This window comes from Vulpes lagopus, chromosome 19 (assembly GCF_018345385.1).
Source record: "Vulpes lagopus strain Blue_001 chromosome 19, ASM1834538v1, whole genome shotgun sequence".
Taxonomy (NCBI): Eukaryota; Metazoa; Chordata; class Mammalia; order Carnivora; family Canidae; genus Vulpes; species Vulpes lagopus.
Genome location: NC_054842.1, coordinates 5,746,429 through 5,762,015, shown reverse-complemented (window position 1 = coordinate 5,762,015; position 15,587 = coordinate 5,746,429). Strand labels below are relative to the sequence as shown.

The following is a 15,587-nucleotide window of genomic DNA, read 5'->3' as shown; positions in this document are numbered from 1 at the left end:
TGTTCTGTCTAATTTCTGTTTGCTCCTTTCCATTGTGTCCTGTTCTTACATTTTATTTCTGTAATATCTCCTGGAATCTATCAAATTAGGATTTCCTTCCTTGAATTATTCTATTGTTTATGTAGTGTTGCTTATTCCCTTTTTATACCCTCATTCTTCTCTCTCATAACTTGGCTTTATTAAGTTTTCATCATATGGTCTTTTCCATTATTTGAATTTTTAACTATGAAAATGTTTAAATCTGGGATCCCTGGGTGGCACAGCGGTTTGGCGCCTGCCTTTGGCCCAGGGCGCGATCCTGGAGACCCGGGATCGAATCCCACATCAGGCTCCCAGTGCATGGAGCCTGCTTCTCCCTCTGCCTGTGTCTCTGCCTCTCTCTCTCTCTCTGTGACTATCATAAATAAATAAAAAAAAAAATTAAAAAAAAAAGAAAATGTTTAAATCTATAAAACAGTGAAATAAAATTAAGTTAAATTAGTTTAAAATAGATTAGGGAAAATCCTAAACTGTTTGGCATATCCTCTTCTATGTGAGATCTCCCTTGCTCTTAAATTTGTTGACTTTTAAGTCTTTTTTTTTTTTTTTTTACATGTGATTGTTTTACACTTGAAGATTTTTTGACTTTATATTTGTTGACTCAGCTTTGAGCATTTCTGGGTCTCTGCTCATAAATCTTACTTTTAGTGTATTAGACTTTAATGTTTTTATTTTTTATGTTAATGTTTTATTTTCCTTTAAAATTAATCTCATCCACTATATATCTTCTAGTTAATTGACAACTTTTCTTGTATTCCTTTGCATTACATATTTGTTTTGGTTTTGCTTAAACTTTTGTCAGTATAACGTAGTTTAGGGTAGACATGACGAGAAATGTTTGTGGCAATGGACAAGAATTAGGGTAAAACAAGTGAGGCAGCATTGTTCAAGAGTGGGGTTGGGTCTTATCCTCATTTAAAATTGTGATAATTTGTTCATTATGGATTTCTGCACTGTTCATTATGGATTCCTGCATAATTTTGTTTTTAAAATATTATTCTAAGGTACTGCTCTAAGCTATTAATCATCTTGATTATTGAGATTTTGCTCTTCTCTTAATTTTACATCTGATATGAGTGTCCCATTTGCCTCAGCCTAGTCCAGGCCCTGCTGAACTATCATAAATCATGAAGTGGGAGGTACTTCAATGGAAAAGGAAAATGGATATTTAAGTGGGTTGTAAAAAATCTATTTTGAAGCTATTAATGTAATCTTATTTTTGCTTCCAGAATGTGTATCCTGGAGAACAGAGGTCATTTTTGCTTTTCATAAATGAAATTTCTTTAAATAATAATAAACAAGCCAGACAAATTTTACCTTTATGACTATAATGTGAAAGAAGTATGCCAACCACACCTGGGATTGTGAATCAGCACAGTTCCTGAATCCAGATACTATTCCCTGTTTGTCACATCAAATCTACTTTTACTTTATTTTTATTCACTTCCAGTTTTATTGATATATGATAGGCATACAACACTGTATAAGTTTGAGGAATACAGCATAATAACTTGACATATGTATACATTGTGAAATAATCATTATGTGGTAATCACCACATAAGTTTACCTAATTTCCATCACCTCACATAGCTAAAGCAATTCCTTTTCTTGTGATGAGGAATTTTGGGATTTACTCTTTAGCAACTTTCTAATGCCAAATTTATTTTTCACATGTCCCTACCATGCTCCATAACCTGGGAGACTGACCCAACACTTCCTTATTCTAAGACTTCAGGTTGTGTCCCGTCAATAAGAGACCTAAGCAGATGTTTGGAATAAGAAAGAGACATTGTTTTCAGTTTCCTGGATCTCTTCCTCCTGACCATGGATTGGTGGAGGTTGTATTTCCTTTTGACAGGCCACATCCTGCTGGGGTCCCCATCTGATAGCTCTTGGTCTGTGTTGTAGCAACATCTTTTTTTATTTATCCCCTCAGGCTTACACTTGACAATTGCTTCCCTCTGTCATTCACCCTAAGATGCTCTACCATTCCCTAGTGGTCTCCCTTAAACTGACCAGGAAGTGTCAGGAAAATGTATTGGTGATATCAGGGGTCCAATATGTTCATTAGTGATTTAATCAAGGTTTTGGAAAACTGAATTCAAAGCTTGTAAAACTACATTGAGAAGAAAGTTTAATATGTAGTTCAGCTTGATGTGTGATGGTCAGTTCTTGCACATTCCATGATGAAATTTAATAGCCATAATATTTCTTTCCAAGTTCAGCTTCATTTTCATCCATCTCCTATTGAATGAAGGCACATGGTATGTTAAGCTACAAATAGAAACTTTAATTTATGTGACTGTCACTTGAATTTATGTCAATTATTTGGTAGTAGGGCAATGATAGTAATGTGATTATATACTATGGCTGCATTATATTTATTTATTTGAAATCTTAAAACTTACTTCAACTTAATTGTCAACAAAAACTCTCAAATTCCATATATGTAAAACCTAACCACATATATGGATGCCTATATCTGATTTGAGGGCATAAAAATGTCAAAGCGTTGTATGAGAAGATGAATTTAATATTCCTAAAGTGATATGGTGCCCTTAACTTTTCCTAAGCACTAGATAATGTCTTAAAGTTTCAGAGAACTAAAATGTCCAAAGGCCGAGAATCTGCAAATGTAAGTCAGATTCATGGGGAAGCTGAGTCAAGTTATTCAGGACACCTGGATACCATCTTATGCACAATTTTATTCAAGCATCTTTAAAATCTTTTACTTAATGAGGCATATTATAAGGAGAAAAATGACCAGCACTGTATGATATGTTTGGTAAAGGTAGCAATCTGATTGATAAATTCCTATCTCCCAACCATCTGGAGGTACCAGATTGGCAGAATTTCTTGTCAGCATTCTGTATATTATCCATGCTTCACAAGACAAGAAAGGGTATCACTCAGCACTCTCAAGTGCTTAAAGTGATGGGTTCCTTTAACATGTTGCTAACTGGTTTGCAATATTTCTTTAAAAAATAGTTTTTTGGTATCATGCTTCATTTAAAGGAAGAATTAGAAATTAACAGTATAAATTGCATTCGTTACAGATAATAGCAAAGATTCAAACATGAAAGACCCTCCTCACCATTAAACCTCAGAGTGTATTTTCTTTCTTTCCTCAAACCTCTTGCCACCTGGGTTAAAGATAGCAGTACTATGTCAGTCTAGAAAAATCCATAGATTTAGGAAGTGCACATAATATGGTGAGCTCATTATTTTTGTATTAAAGCATGAGCAACACAGTGAAACATGGGGTGAGGCAGAGGTAGGAAGAAATAAAATAACAATAAATTTTAAGCATGTATTCTACCTTTTGAGTAGTTTTATTAAAATATAATTGGATAGTTCTCTTCTCTGTTAATGATGTGCACTTTTGATGAACTAAGCTTCTATTTAATCCAAATATGAGCTACAGGCCTATGTGAAATAAGTCTTCTATTTATATTACATGTTGTAGTATGTCTGAAGCCAGTATCTATAATATAACCAATAAATTGAAAGGAAATTTTAACTTATTCCAAATTAAAGAAGTAACTACGACACAACATATGAATCAAAGAGCAGTTTCTCAAAGTGAAACACTGTCTGAGAACTTCCTAAGGCTAGCAGGTTCAAGATATAGCTACATGCTCACTGATAGAGACATTTAATCTGGGATTTTCTATAGTCTTTCGATTTTGGGTTATAACAACCACAAAAAAAATAACAACTTACTGAGTCATTACTCTAGTGGGAGCGAAACACTTTTCTGATTTAAGGAAGTAGAAATCTCAAAGCTAAATATGTAATCCTTAAAAAGTGGGAGAAATTGAGAATTCCTGTTTCTTGGAAATAATACTGTACTAATACATTTAGGATCCAGCTAGACAGCGAAGCTGAACTAAAGGACCATGAGTTTAAATGTAGAAAAGAGAAAATCAAACTTCAACTCTGTTTTGTGTGCTTAAAAATGTAATATTAAGAAGAAAGTAGTGCCTTGATTTCTGAGAAGCAGACTGTATATAATTTTAAAATACTAAACTGATAACCAAGAAACCCAAGAGCAATAAAAAAAATGGTTTCTGCCTGTAACATTCAAACTTAGTTCTGTTCTGTTTTGTTTTTTATGTTGAAAGACTCAATTTATGTTTACTGGAAATTCCAGTTGAGAATAGTGCATATATTGAAGAAATGGCTGAGATGGATTTTAATATTTCCAGAGCACGGAGCAGAAGACTGACTCTGAATCATTCAAGTAAAGCTGGGAAACCCTTCTTTACAAGTCTTTTGGTGGATGATCCCAGAAGAGATGGAGGAGTGGGCTATTAGGGAAATGAGCTGAACTGAAGCCTGGCATCAATTTCGAATTTACCCAAGTTCAAATAACATTTAGGTTGAAAGCTCAGTGAAAACACTGGTGAATTGAAGCAACAAAGAGCATAGGAGTTTATTATCAAATAAAGAATTCTACAACAGAAAAGGAAGTATAGATTTACATTGTTTTGGCCACAAGCATATAGATAAATAACACCGTTTGGGGAACATTCTTTGTAGTATATGGTCAAGGAAATGCAGTTCCTCTACAAAGGACGAACAACCTTTTGTGACCAAAGCTAAAAACAAAACAAAACAAAAAAAAAAGAAATGATCCTTCTTTTCCACTCTCCAAAACATTTTGCCTACTTTGCCATTCTTCTTTTCAGTAAGTATTCCATGCTTTCCTTCCTAAAATCATGATATTTTCAGGAAATATCTGCCTAGAGTAAAAAATTTTTCCTATCATGTACTGTGCATGGGACCAAGAGTCACAGACTTTAATGTTAGAACACAGGGCACCTTGTTTTACTGAGGAATGTCTTTCAGAATACTTATAACAGCTTGCTATGTGTGTGGTGTGTGATTTATTTTTGTCTGGCTCCCCTGTGATAGTAAGGTCCTGGAGAACATATGCATGTCCTATTTGCCTTTTAATTACCAGCATCACCAACCAAAGTACTTTTCACATTATTGCCATTAATACATGTATATATTGGACTGAAAAACCAAGATGAGGGTTTATTAATAAGATAAAAAGAGAAAGGGTTTTCCAAATTGAATTCTAAAAAAATCTTTAAAAGTATAATATGGTAAAAGAGAAAAAAAATCTATATTCATCAATAAAAATCTAAGTTCATATTCTAGGCAATCTAGATTGCTGAGCTCGATGGTCCAAAAAGTCTGTCATATATCCATTATTACTATGTTTAAACAAAGAGGTACTCTCAACAACAGAAAGTCAAATAATCTCATTACTAAGATATAAAATCAGGGGAAGGTAAGAAGAAAATTAGAAAGTAAGACGGAAGGATAACAAGTTGCAAGTATTTCTACAGAGATATGAAAATTCTAAGATCACAGTTATCTTCAGGAGTTAATAATAGGAGAGGATATTTTTATTCATGATTATATTGAATAAATTTGTAGATGTTATGGGATAACTTCCAGAGGTTCTCCTAGCAGACCTTGCAATCCCACAGAAGCATGGAAATGGTAGCAAATCTACCATGGGATCAGCACCATGAGGGTGAAATTACAGAGCAGAACAGCTGACTTACTAGTGAGAGAGTCCTAAGTGAAATGTGAAAAAGAACACCTTGTCCAGGTGAAGGGAGCTGGGACAAAGGATAATAGGGAGAGGAGTGATGATGACTCATGATATAAATCTTTGAATTAATTCATTACTTCATTATGAGTTTAGATGATTGAACCTTTCCCAAAAGAATTAGTTTCCACAGACTGGTGATACTATACAAGATCTTCTTGGAAGGAATCTGATGCCTTGCTTGGTCTTCAAGGGCTCCTGTCTATAAGCAGATTGTTGCAAATCAGTGCATTTCCTATTCTTTTGTGTCTTTGCACATGGTCTTTGTTTTCTATTTCCCAGATACACAGAAGTGTTGAGAGCATGTTCCATTTACAGCAATCACTTTAGAATATACTTCAGAGTATAGGCTTTGAAGACAGGCTTCAGACAGACTTCTGCTACCAATATGCAAAGTTGAACAGTGATCTATGCTTTAATTTTTTTCATCAAAAATGCAAAATATATGCATCATTAAGCTATTTTGGAGAGAATATATGAACAGTTGTGAAAGTTAATTATTATGTGAACATTATTATTAATTTTGTTCAGTCTTAAGGATGTTTCTAGTTGACAAGAAATTTTAAGTCACAAGAATAACCAGATAAGTTTTTCTAAAAATATTGGGCATAAAACTTTTATCCAAGCAAAATTACTGAAAATTTGATCTGTTTTCACAAGAAATTTAACATCTTAATAAATGATTACCAATTTAAATGCTAAGTTAACTGAACTGCAATTAGGGTGATATTTTCCCTTTTTGTAGAATCTGAAATTCCCTAGTTATAACCTCTCCAGATAAGAGGAAGATGCTCATCTTAACAACAACTGATATGGGTCTCCTTTGACAGGGGACATAATGATCCTTTAAGTCGCAAACAGCAAAAGCATGTATCTTCACATTACCCTTATGGCTATATTAGGGAATCAGAGAAAAGATTAACAAATATGTGAAGAAATTGGAAATACTAAAATCTAAACTAAAAACTAAAACTAAAATCTAAGTAATAGGTAAAATAGAAGTAGAGAGGTTGGGGCAATCTGTCCAAGATAGGAAACCTCAAGAAATAAGTGTCTACCAAATTCATGACCATGTCCTCAGTGAGGTCAGAAAGGGCAAAATGATTCAGGAATTAGATATTGAAGGAAAATAATTATTAATCAGAATAATTTAGGGACCCCTGGGTAGCTCAGCAGTTGAGCATCTGCCTTTAACTCAGGTTGTGATCCCAGAGTCCTGGGATTAAGCCCTGCATTGGGCTGCCTGCAGGGAGCCTGCTTCTCCAGCTGCCCATTTTTCTGCCTCTCTCTCTGTGGCTCTCATGAATAAATAAATAAAATATTTAAAAAAAGAATAATTTTATTTGACTATACATTAGAAACCTACTGAGGGTTGGAGCTCCAGAGTGGAGGAGCAAGCTCTGCAGAACCTGTGCCAAGCAAAACAATAATTTATCTGGTACAAATCATTAAAATTTTTTTTTCTTTAAAGTTCTGGAAATTTTCTAAAAAGCACATATAACATAGAAACACACTCAACAAAATCAACTATATCTCATTAAAATACCAGGAGTCAGTGGTATTTGAGATATCCAAGTTTTGTCCCTTCACCTCCCACCCCCGCTTCATGGAAACCAGTCGGTACAGCTGAGAAGACAGGGGCTCCCAGTCTAGGGCTACATGATTTCAACGCAAGAGATGCAGACCACTGGTTTTTCTCATCCCCCTCACTCCCTTTCCCAATCTTGTGTTGCAGAAGTTCTATTCTGGAAGGCAGGGAACAAAGAACTAAGACTTATTTTCTCCTTCATAGTCTTTACTCATATGGTGAAATATCTCCTGAGACGTGACAGGCTGTGGATGCTGAAGCTTGTCAGGTCCACTATTCATACTACCAGCTCTGGTTTAGTAGCTTAGGGATTGTGCCCAAAGGTGAGAAGCATGCCTGAGAGGACTGACTTTATTTAGATCATCATGTAAAGAATTCTATGCTTAAACAATAGAAGCCTTGTCAAGCAATGGACAATAAGAAGTGGAAGAAAATTAACTCTCCCAGAAATGACTCGGAGAGCAACATATAAAATGGCGGGGCAGCTAATTTAGTAGAGAGCACCAGGAAAAGACATAGCAAAGAAGAGGCCTCCTAGGATCACAAACAACCTTTGGGATTGGAAACACTGCACTTGTGTGAGGCTTCATCTACTTAGGAGTGATCAGAACATAATGAAGTAGGCTTGCAAGCATTCCCCAACTCACACACGGATCCATCAACGAGGGTGAAGCCTCACTGTTTGGTCAAAGGTTAAGTCTATAACCACTGACCAAACACTGGTTAAATAGTAAGTTATTCTTATCCAGTGGAAATTTCTAGGAAGGCAGACTTTAAAAAATAATCACACTCATTTTCAATAGTCTGTAAAACTGCATACAATCCCTAGGCTGCCCTTTCTGAAGAAATTAAAGAGAAAACTCCAAGCTACCATTTCCTGGTTGTATATGGGGCAGAAATGTAAATAAAATAGGATAACAGCCTCAAAGCCATACACATCTAACATTAAAAGGTAAGAAATAAATAGCTAGGGGACTCAAGGGCAACCTTTCACTAACAACTACTTTATGCTGACCCAGAGGCAACACATAGGTAGCCAGCCTAAAAGATGAAAACAAGGAACAATATATGAATAGGGACATCAGAGTCTGTATACAGTGGAGAAAATAAACTTCAGAGAGTTAGTTCAGCCAAGCCACTAAACAATAAATACATGACCAAGCAAAAAATATCAATACCAAGGAGGGGCTAGGGAATCATTATTCAGAGTTATTGCAATATATTTTTTAAAATGGCCAGTTTTCATGAAAAATATAAGACTTATCCAAAAATGGGAAAGCATGCCCAATACACAGGAATGAAAGAAAGCAAAAAAAAAAAAATGTAGCTCGGAGGGGGGAAACAAATATCTAACTTAACAGACAGAGAACTCAGAGAAGATACCATAAATAAGTGAAAAGAATGTACAAAAACCACATCTAACGATTTAAGGGAAAGTATAATGACATTGTCTCACCAAATGTAGAACATCAATGTAGAGACAGGAAAAAAAATCTACATTTGTATCTATATCTACACCTACATTTACATCTTTATCCAAAGGAGATTCTGGAGTTGATAGGTATTATAACCAGAATTTTAAAAACAAGAGAAGGGCTCAACAATAGATTAGAACTGACAGGAGAGAATAATCAACAAACTCGAAGATATATTATGCAATCTGAAGAATGGAAAGGAAAAAGAAAGAAGGAAAATGAATAGAACCCTAAGGAAAAGTGGGACATGATTAAACATAGCATCATATGCACAATGGGATTAACAAAAAAAGATAAAGGGAGAGAAAGAAATGTTTAAGAAAGTAATGGCTGAAAACTTCCCAAATTAGATGAAAAACATTAATCTACATATCCAAAAAGCACAATGACTTTCAAGCAGGATGAATCGTCAAAGAGATTCATATCACAGTAAAAATCTCAAAAGCCAGAGTTAGGGAAAATCTTTTTTTTTTTTTTAATTTTTATTTATTTATGATAGTCACAGAGAGAGAGAGAGGCAGAGACACAGGCAGAGGGAGAAGCAGGCTCCATGCACCCGGAGCCTGACGTGGGATTTGATCCCGGGTCTCCAGGATGGCGCCCTGGGCCAAAGGCAGGCGCTAAACCACTGCGCCACCCAGGGACCCCCAGAGTTAGGGAAAATGTTAAAACACTAAGAGATATGTGGTTCATCATGCACAAAGGAACCCCAATAAGATTAACAACTGACTTCATATTTGAAACGCATTTAAAGGGCTAAATGTAAAAAAATTGTCAGTGAAGGATTTTATATCCAAAAACAAGTATCTTTCCAAAAGGAAGACATTGCCAGAAAAACAAAATCTTATAAAATTGTTGGTACATATTCCTGATTCATACGATATACTGAAAGAAGTTTTCCAGGCTGAAAACAAGGAAAACCAGATAATAAATAAAAACCACATGAACAAACAAGAGTTCCAGTAAAAGTGTGACTCTGCAATAGATTTTGATAAGATATATATTGTAAGCTCTTGTGTAATCACTAGGAAAATTAAAAAATATATTTAACAAATCATTAGAGGTATCAAAATATTATAAATATTCCATTAATACAAAAGAAAGCAATATGTGGAGGAATAGAGAAATAACTAAAACAAGAAACAGAAAATAAAAAGCAAAATGGCGGTGCAAATATAACCAAATCAATCATAACATTAACTATGAATGAATTATTAGCAATAAAAAGGAATCAAATGATGCATGTCACAGCATGATGAACCTTGAAAACATGCTAAGTGAAAGAAGCGAGTTACAAAAGATTATATAATTTCAAAATTCCATTTATAGAAAATATTCAAAATAGGGAAAACCATGGAGACAAAAAGTATACTTGTGGTTGCCTAGGGCTAGGTGTGAAAAGGAATTATGGGAGGAATGTGTAGTTGTTGCTAATGGATATGGCAATCCTTTGGGGGATAAGTTCTAAACTTTGTTTTTAGTGATAGTTGCACAACCCTTTGGACATACTAAAAAGCATTAACTTGTACATTTTTAAGTGAGTAAATTTTATAGGATTTCTTTACCTACTGTTCTTTTTGTAAATCTAAAGTCCCTTTTTAAGTCAAAAGGAAGTTGGAGTAGCAATACTTATAAAAGATGAATTAGATTTTAAACCAAAGACTGTAACAAGAGATGAAGAAGGACACTCTATCACACTAAAGAGGTCTATCCAACAAGAAGATCTAATAGTTGTAAATATTTATATACTCAAGTTGAAAGCACCCAAATATATAAAATAATTACTAACAAACATAAAGGAACTAATTGATAAGAATATAATAATAGTAGGGGACTTGAATATCCCACTTATAGCAATGGAAAGATCATCTAAGCAGAAAATCAACAAGAAAACGATGGCTTTGAATGAGACTGGACTAGATGAACTTAACAGATATATTCAGAACATTTCATCCTAAAGCAGCAGAAGACACATTTTTTTTTCAAGTGGACTAGGGGAATCCTCCAGAATAAATCATGTACTGGGTCACAAATCAGATCTCAACAAGTACAAAAAGAGTGAGATCATACCATGCATATTTTCTGATCACACCATGAAACTCGCAGTCAACCACAAGAAAAAATTTAGAAAGACCACAAATACATGCAGGCTAAACAACTTGCTACTGAAGAATGAATGGATCAACCAGGAAATCAAAGAAGAAATTTAAAAAATACATGGAAACAAATTAAAATGAAAACAGTACAGTCCAATCATTTGGGATGCAGCAAATGTGGTCTTAGGAGGGAAGTATATAGTAATATAGGCCTACTTCAAGAAGCAAGAAAAATCTCAAACAACCAACCTAATCTTTTTTAATTTTTTTTTCAGTAGACAGTTTTTTTACATATTTTTTTTAATTAGAGTTCAATTTATAGTTCAACCTATAGCATAACACCCAGTGTTCATCCCATCAAGTGCCCCCCTCAGTGCCTGTCACCCAGTCAGCCCCCCGCCCACCTCCCTTTCCACCAACCCATCAACCAACCTAATCTTAATCTTAATCTTAAACCTAATCTTAAACTTAAATAGAAAAAAAAAGAATAACATGAAGCTTAAAGCCAGCAGAAGAAGGGAAATAAAAAAGATAAGAGAAGAAATAAATTATATAGAAACTAAAAAATCAGTAGAATACATCAATGACACCAGGAGCTGTTTCTTTGAAAAAAAAAAATAATAAAATTGATAGCCACCTAGTCATATGTATCAAAAAGAAAAGAGAAAGGACTCAAATAAAATCATAAATGAGAAAGGAGAAATAACGACCAACACCACAAAAATTTTAAAAGTTATAAGAGAATATGAAAAATTAAATGCCAAATTGGGAAATCTGGAAGAGATGGACAAATTCCTAGAAACATATAAACTACCAAAGCTGAAAACAGGAAAAAAATAGAAAACTTGAACAGACTGATAACTAACAAAGAACTTGAATCAATAATCAAAAATTTCCCAACAAACAAAAGTCCAGGGCCAGATGGCCTCACAGGGAAATTCTGCCAAACATTTAAAGAAGAGTTTATACCTATTTTTCTCAAACTATTCCAAAAAATAGAAATGGAACAAAAACTTCCAAACTCATTCTAGAAAGCCAGCATTGCCCTAAGTCTAAAACCAGAAAATTTACTCCACTAAAGAGAGAATTATAGGCCAATATCCCTGATGAACATGGATGGAAAAATTCCCAACAAAGTATTAGTAAATTGAATCCAACAGTACATTAAAAGGATCATTCACCATGATCAGGTGGGATTTATTCCTGGGCTGCAAGAGTGGTTCAATATTCTCAAATCAATCAACATGATACACCACGTTAATAAAAGAAAGCACAAGAACCATATGATCCTATCAACAGATGCAGAAAAAACATTTGACAAAGTACAATATTCATTCATGATAAAAACCCTCAACAAAGTAGGGATAGAAGGAACATACCTCAACATAAGAAAGACCATATATCAAAAAACCCCACAGCTAATATCATCCTCAATGAGGAAAAACTGAGAACTTTTCCTCTGAGGTCAGGAAAAAGACAGAGTTGTCCACTCTCACCAGTTATTTAACACAGTACTAGAAGTCCCAGCCTCAGCAATAAAACAACAAAAAGAAATAAAAGGCATCCAGATGGGCAAGGAAGAAGGCAAACTTTCATTATTTGCAAATAACATGATATAGAAAACCTAAAGTCTCCCCCCCAAATTTTGCTAGAACTGATACATGAACTCAGTAAAGTCACAGGATATAAATCAACATACAAAAATCTGTTGCATTTTGATATGTCAATAATGAAGCAGCAGAAAGAGAAATCAATCCCATTTACAAATTCCATAAAAAATGTAAGATATCTAGGAATAAATCTTACCAAAGAGGTAAAAGATCTCTATCCTGAAAACTATAAAAAATTGATGAAGAAATTGAAGATGACACAAAGGAATGGAAATATATTGCATGCTCATGGATTGGAAGAACACATATTGTTAAAATGTCTATACTACCCAAAGCAATCTACACATTTAATGAAATCCCTATCAAAATAACACCAACATTTTTCACAGAAGAAGTAATCTTAAAATTATTATGGAACCAAATAGACCTGCCCTACGACCCAGCAATTGCACTGCTGGGGATTTACCCCAAAGATACAGATGCAATCAAATGCCGGGACACCTGCACCCCGATGTTTCTAGCAGCAATGTCCACAATAGCCAAACTGTGGAAGGAGCCTCGGTGTACATCGAAAGATGAATGGATAAAGAAGATGTGGTCTATGTATGCAATGGAATATTCCTCAGCCATTAGAAACGACAAATACCCACCATTTGCTTCAACGTGGATGGAACTGGAGGGTATTATGCTGAGTGAAGTAAGTCAATCGGAGAAGGACAAATGTTATATGTTCTCATTCATTTGGGGAATATCAATAATAGTGAAAGGGAATAGAAGGGAAGGGAGAAGAAATGTGTGGGAAATATCAGAAAGGGAGACAGAACATGAAGACTCCTAACTCTGGGAAACGAACTAGGGGTGGTGGAAGGGGAGGAGGGAGCGGGGTGGGGGTCAATGGGTGACAGGCACTGAGGGGGTCACTTGACGGGATGAGCACTGGGTGTTATTCTGTATGTTGGCAAACTGAACATCAATAAAAAATAAATTTATTATTAAAAAAATTATTATGAAACCAAAAAGTCCCTGAATAGCCAAAGGTATGTTGAAAATAAAAACCAAAACTGGAGGCCTCACAACTCCAGACTTCAAGCTATATTCCTACTACAAATTGTAGTCATCAAGACAGTGGGTTATTGGCGCAAAAATAGATGCATAGATCAATGGAACAGAATGGAGAACCCAGAAATGGACCCTCAACTGTATGGTTAACTAATCTTTGACAAAGCAGGAAAAACTATCTAGTAGGAAAAAAATTATCTCTTCAACCAATTGTGTTGGGAAAACTGGACAGCAACATGCAGAAGGATGATACTGGATCACTGTCTTACACCATACACAAAAGTAATTCAAAATCGGTGAAAGACTTAAATGTGACACTGGAAACCATCAAAATCCTAGAGAAGAGCCAGGCAGTAACATGTTTGATGTTACTCAGCCACAGCAACTTCTTACTAGATATGTCACATGAAGCAAAGGAAATAAAATCAAACTATTGGGCCTTTATCAAAATAAAAAGCTTTTACACAGTGAAACAGCCAACAAAACTAAAAAGCAACCTACAGACACACTTCTGGAAGGTTTTAGGCAGTGTACAGGGGCAGAGGCAGAGGTTGTAGGAAGGAACTGACCATCAAAGCACCTGGGGTCAGGAAACTGTTGGGTAAGAGGATCCAATGGCCAGGGAGGTTCTAGTCTGTTCTGCCTCACAACAGCTGTCCCCTTCCACACGGTCATTCTGAGCTAGTACCCATGCCTGGAATCAGGCCCAACCTTAGCAAGGCCTGCCACACCTCTGGACCATATAGACTCTTGTAAAGTTAGGAGGCTTCTAGCTTTTATGAAAATGTGTAAGTCAGATCTGAGCGTTCTGCACACCAAAGACATGTCCTTGCTGTGCGGTGGGTGGAGAGTATGGGGGGGGGGGTGGTAAAATGCTACCTGCTGCTCAAAAAACTAAATCAGAAGACAATATCAAGGAAGAAAAAATGGATAGTAAGAAGGAGAAGGAAAACATAAAGACAGAAGAACCATCAACTGAGGACAGTGATCTAGAAATTGACAATGAAGGTCTGATTGAACCAGATACTGATTCCCCTCAAGAAACAGGAGATGAAAATGTACAGATAACCGAGGAAATGATGGATCGGGTAAATGATTAAAAAAAAAAGTGGCTGCTGTGGATGCCCTAAATGATGGTGAACTACAGAAAGCCATTGACTTGTTCACACTGCCATCAAACTGAATCCTCACTTGGCCATTCTGTATGCCAAGAGAGCCAGTGTCTTCATCAAATTACAGAAGCCACATGCTGCCATTTGAGACTGTGACAGAGCTATTGAAATCCTGATTCAGCTCAGCCTTTAGAAGTGGCCAGGGAAAGCACACAGACTTCCGGGCCATTGGGGGAAAAAAAAGCACATGATCTTGCCCTTACTGGTAAACTGGGTTATGGTGAAGATGCTAGTGCAATGCTGAAAGAAGTTCAACTGAGGGCCCAGAAAATTGCTGAGTGTCAGAGAGAGTATGAGCAAAAATGTGGAGTGAAAGATCAAAAAAAGAATAGAAAGGGTTACAAAGGCTTTGGAAGAACATCAGAGAGCCCAGAGGGAGAAAGAAGTCAGCTGACAACCAGGAGCTCAGTATGGCTCTTTCCTAGGTGGCTTTCTCAGGAAAATGCCTGGTAATTTTCCCAGGGGAATGGCAGGGAGATGCCTGGAGTGGCAGGAATGCCTGGGCTCAATGAAATTCTTAGTGATCCAGAGGTTCTTAAAGCTATGCAGGATCCAGAAGTGGTGGTGGCCTTCCAGGATGTGACCCAGAACCCAACAAATATGTCAAAATATCAGAGTAACCCAAAGGTGATGAATCTGATCAGTAAATTGTTAGCCAAATTTAGAGGTCATGTGTAATGTCCTTAAAAATAAAGCCTTTCCTGAAGGAAAAACAACTTTGATCACCAACGGATGTCACAATAATATAAACCAGTATACTTCTGACCGTCTCATGAAGAAAGCTGGTGTACTGTGAAGAGAATTCATACCCCTCTGTGGCATATACAACTGAAACATTCTGCAGTGGTTTGCCATTTGGGTATTCATTCAGATGTTTTCCTACTAGGAATTACAAACTTTAAACATGTTTTAAACCT

At 35.8% G+C, this 15,587-nt stretch overlaps 1 pseudogene; it reads left to right on the top strand.

The window, feature by feature from the left end:
• Positions 1-863: 863 nt before the first annotated feature.
• Positions 864-15,348, top strand: LOC121479043 (annotated as a pseudogene).
• Positions 15,349-15,587: the final 239 nt, after the last annotated feature.